A 5,550-nucleotide genomic window follows, 5' to 3' on the forward strand; every position below is an offset into this window, starting at 1 on the left:
TACACCCATCCAGGGATGAATTGGTCCCAGCCGTTCTAACCAGGACACATTCATAAATGACAAAGGAACCTCACCCTGCTGTGAGGTCCTCATACCACAGAGAGCTGTAATGAGTTTGTAACAAGATGGATATAAGGAAGACTTTTTAGTGATTACTCAGACAAATCTCTGAGTACAAATCAGAGATGTACTGAGTGAAGGGTATATCTTTCCATCACTCTCCATCACTTAAACGCCTGAGGATATTTAAGGTATTCTCATGGTGTTATATAAGAAGAACTTAATAAGACAAAAGTGTCCTAAATGCATCTTTATAGATTTTTTTCCTTTCACTGTATGTCAGAAACTTTTGTAATTTGACAGCCACTGGCAATGATTAATGGCTAGCAATATGGCCAGGGGCAATGTATGTTTCAAAATCAGTACCAGGAAAGACTGTGTGATCTTGGAAGCCTTTGGCTATGGAACTGTCTCGCAAAATGAAAAATACGTGTTTTGCCTGTGTGTTCGATGAAGAGCTGGAATGTAGGTGAGAGACAGTGAAAAACAGCAGAATATTTACCTTGGAGTGTGGTGCTAAACTGACATTTAATGGTTGTTTCCACTTCTGTCTTTCATGATAGCTAGAGTATATTTATATTTTTCATAGATGTGCATCTATGTGCAGGTGTATACATATAAGTACTCCTGAATGAAATATTTTATTTTCATTTCCTTAGAAGCATCAGTTTTTCTGTACTGAATCTTAACATAGGCAATATATATCCAGATACTGAAGTAACTGTGGCAAAATAAATAAATATTTCCAAGCACGACTCCTGTACCTCATTTACTACTCTTTTCAAAATGTGTGGTTATGAATAAACCATTTACTTCCACAAACATATGCTCTGCAGGATTTCAGACACAAAAAAATTAAAAGGTCAGAGAATTACAATGGGTTTACTGCACCCCTTTATGACACAAAGCTCATTACTACTTGCTGTGTTCTGTCCTTCTTAATTAAAGCATCAGTTCACACGTACAGTCTGGAGCAGCTCAATTATGAAAGGTTAGATCCATCAGTTTATTTCTGATTGGTTTATTAATTACTGGTCTTGATTCTTGATTCAAATCAGCACTCTTTCCTCAGGATAAAAGTGCATATTATGTTAAAAATAATATACCATACTTTTAAACAAGAATATATTGTAAACATTTCAAAAGAAAGCTTCCACTGGACTTGGCTTTGATCGAATTACAATCCCCTGTACCATGAAGTCTGACTTTAACAGGTAACCACTGGCAAATTTCTACATAGTTTTGTTACTGAACTGCCTTCAATCCATACAAGGATAGAACAAATGCTGTGAGCTGAAACTCTTTTTCAGTTTTGTAAGGAAGTCTCAAATGTATAGCTTTCATCTATGGTTTTCAAAATATTTTTAAATGGGAATTCTGATGGTTCTGTGGCATTTTCTCCTGAAAACTTTTCGCTTGCAAACCTCCTGTATTCCATCAGCTGATGCACTTTAAAGAAGTGGAAAAACTTTTGATAGTAAATCTAAAACAGATCTCTTGTAGAAATGGCTAAGTTGTGTCTGGAGACACTGTGGATGCTGTTAAAGACAAGGTGCAAAGGCAGGAACTTATCCTTCCTTCCCTCCTTCCTTGTTTTAAATGTGTGCTTCAGCAATTTGGGTACTGCATATACCTGAAAGCCAGCAAGAGCACTCTCCCAGTTGATGGCATTTAAGAAAGGCTTGTCTTTATTTACTCCAACAGTAAATTTCTTTTTCACCCAGTGGGAAAGGGTGGACTGATTTCACTTTACTGAGCTACTCTGCGGCGGTTCACGAGACCTTGGGCTGCGTCCCTGTCCCCTCTCCATCAGAGGATGGACGCTCCACGGCTGGCCTCTCCACGGACCTGGGGAGCGTTTCATCGGATTTACCTGACCCTGAAAGGAAAAACAATAATTAAACCCCGTCCACCAAAGCACTTCAAGTTTAGGCAATACAATTATCTTCTCAGCATTTGGCCTGATCTGATCCCAGACTACGCTCCTTCCTCTCACGCTGTCGTGACAGGATTTCAGTCAGAAACACGCGGCGCTGGCAGCAGCCGCTGCCCGAGTGGCATCAGGAGCCCCTCGGCAGCCCCGCACTGCCGAGCCCCCACCACCCGCCGCACCTCCACAGAGGGAACCCGCCCCTCGGGGCCGCCCACCGCGGCTCCTCGGCGGGGCGGGAGCGCGGCGGAGGGGCCGGGCGGGGCGTCCCGGCCCCGGGGCGTTGCGGGGGTCTGGGCGGGCTCGGCGGAGCGGCAGCGGCTGTGGGGGCGCGGCGGCCGCCCGGCCCCGCGGCGTGTGCGGCGCTGCCCGGGCACTGCGCCGCGCCGGGAGCTCGGGAGGTCGTCGCTCTCCCGGTGAAGTGAAGGTGCAGGGGGGCGCGGAAGGCTCTCCCCGCCATGGCCTTCACCTTCGCCGCCTTCTGCTACATGCTGTCGCTGGTGCTCTGCGCCGCCCTCATCTTCTTCGCCATCTGGCATGTGAGTACCCCAGCCCCGCGTTCCCCCTCCCTCCGGTTAAAGCGGGCTCCAGCCCTTGGTGTGGAGGGTCGTGCCACGAGGGGAGCGGGGCGGCGGGACAGGCTGGGGTGAGCAGCCCCTCGCCCGGGGACCCGGGGAGATGCGTCCCGCGGTGGGAGCGGGCGCGTCCCGCGCTTCCCCCGCCCGTGGCCCCGGTGCCAGGACGGACAGACCGCGCCGTGACACCTCTGCGTGGGTGCCGGTGTTTAGTACGTTTTTATAAGCATGAAGACCGGTGGCCACGCGTCTGTGACAGCTTGGTCCCCGCTCCCGGGAAGCGCTCGAAGACTGAGCGCTGCCCCAGCCCTGCGCTGAGGGTTGACTTTAGGGATGCTCGTGGCTCCAGCACCGGCTGTTCTCAGACGTGAGGTCTTCCAGGTAGGAACATCTGTTTTCCTTGCCTGCGAACAGAGCGTATTGAGGGAGAAACCGCCCCATACCTGATGCAGCAGTAAGATTGCTTTTCTTTCAGTAATTACTACACGAATAACTTCTTAAAAGGTCGGGGTTGAATGTGAAACTCTCTCATCCTGCTAATGCATGAGCTGGATATTGGAGTCCACCTTCATTAATTTCACTGAAAAGTGTTGGTGCTGACTCCTTGCTGTACACTGGGTGGCTGTGGTAGGCATAAGCATGTAACTTGGTGTTTATTTCCTCAGTAGTGAAATTATTATTAAGCATAATTCTGAAATTCTCTTAAACTGTTACATATTTTGGAATTATTTGCACTGCATGTGTGCTACACAAATAACTCCACGTCATAGACATTCAGGATGGAGCAGGATAAGCTGAAAAATAGAGCAAGTCTCATGAATACATCTACAGCTACCTGATGGAATAAGATAAAAACATCCTCCTTTACTAACAAGCAAGGGAGATGCAGAATATATTTCTGTTGAAATGAGAGTAAAGCTGCTAGCTGAGTTGTATTAGCACTATGAAACAGATTCTTCTGTTGTGAGAATGCCTTGACATTTAATTATTTTGTACTCTTAATGGGGGAGTTACAACTTTTTTTCTTATTAATGAAACCACAAAAGTGTGGTGGTAATGCCAAGTACTGTAGGGATGTCAAGTACTGCAAGGCTGAAAAGGACTTCTAGCAGTCAGCTACTGCATTACTCTGAAACAAAGGAATAGTAAGATTTGGGATGATTACTCATGTTTTCTTTCCTCCTCTTCCACAAATCCTTAGATCCCCAAAAATGAGAATTCTACAGCTTCTTCAAAGGTTTTAGGGTTAATAGTGTATTCTGCTCTGAATCTCTAGCTAAAATTAAAATGTTTTCGTTATTGTAACAATTTTAATAATTGTTTTATATATTTGAAGCCTATTATTGTGTTCTCTTTTTCCTGGACTGAAGTTGTTGTTATCTGAAGATATACAGTACTTCAAGCAAATCTGGCAAATTATTCTTCCATAAGTGAGTGTAGTTACTGCAAATTTACTCCTAGTGAAACAATTTTTCAACTTTCAGTCTATAAACTTATGAAGAGCAGTCTCTGGAGCTCCATGAGGCAACTAGGAAATAAAATCTTTTGTCAATAAGCTTAAGTTTATGCAGCATGTTTCTTACATCTGTTGAAAAATTGTTGAGGAATTGAAATTGAAAATGGCTGTAAATGCTGTTCTATTGTCATAGTGCAAGAATTGGTACCATCTTTTCTTATGAATAGATAATAATTCTATTAAAATACATGGTTTGAGAAGGAAGGTCATAGAGTAAGAGATTCAACACTGTGCCAGAATAAACTTTTAGGCATACATGTTATCCACATATACAAAACACAAGGAATTTTATTATCCTTTCTATAAGAATTGTTATAGTGTGGTTTCTTGTGTACGTTATGTATTGAGTCATAGGAGTTTCTTTTACCTTAAATATCTCAATTGTAAAAATCTTCCCAAGGAAAAAAACTCCTACTCCTTCCTTGTGGCTTGATTATTTTTTCTTTTCACTGTAATATACTTGTAAGGGACAGTAAATTTATTGTAAATAGATTCTCCTAAGGGCAGTGGAGGATTTCAGTAATTAAATTTTCCTGTTAAAATGCTTTTTGTTTTATTGGTTGTTAAGAATAAGCTGCTGATTGATCTGAGCATCCCATCACTTTCAAAGATTTCTGAGGTTCTAAGACTGAGTAAAAACTTATATTTTGTAAATTATTTTAAACTATAAGAAAAAAACTGTAGCATTTGGACTCGATATTGTTCTAACCTGAAGCTGACTGAGGTTTGGGCAGTTATCTAGAATGAATTAACAGTGGATCAAATAAAATTTCATTTTCTTTCTGCTGGCAAGCCAGATGAATGATAATTTTCATTAATATTGATCTAATAGGTTCAATAGTAACTGTAAAACCAAAACAAGAGAGTAAAAGTAGGATCTTTTTTTTGGACAGTGTGCTTTTCTGATGCCTTTCTTCTAAGAACTTAAGAGTCTATACATTCCTGTGCTCCCTACTCTTTGGGAACAGACAAAATGAAGCTGGTCAGAGCATTTTAAAGGAATTGTAAATAAAATACACAAAATCCTGTGGTCATCTGGAACATGTAAAAATTTTTTTCCTGCCTCTGAGTGATCTTCTTGTATAGATAGCCACTGGTGTCTGTCATAATAAAAAAACACCAAAAAAACCCAAAACCAAGTTAGATACTATCAGAAACATTTGTTTAAACTCTGCATAAGAATTATCTTAATGTATTCTTGCTGAAACTTTACTCATACATATCAAATGAAAGAAAAGGGATGAAGATTATATCTCCATGTACTACATACTACCAGCATGATTCCCTGTGGTACAGGAGTTGCTTAAGCATGGAGGTTGTTCAGTGACCACGATACCTCAAGGTGTAATGTCATAATGTTAGAAACATCATGCAGAAGGGGATGTTTTCATAACACTTTTGTGGAAAAGTACTGGAGAATTTAGTAAAGGATGGTGACCTTTCTGCTTGGTTTCTGGATTTGAGTATAA

This window comes from Neopelma chrysocephalum, unplaced genomic scaffold, assembly GCF_003984885.1.
Source record: "Neopelma chrysocephalum unplaced genomic scaffold, ASM398488v2 Primary Assembly neopelma1_61b, whole genome shotgun sequence".
NCBI classification, from domain to species: domain Eukaryota; kingdom Metazoa; phylum Chordata; class Aves; order Passeriformes; family Pipridae; genus Neopelma; species Neopelma chrysocephalum.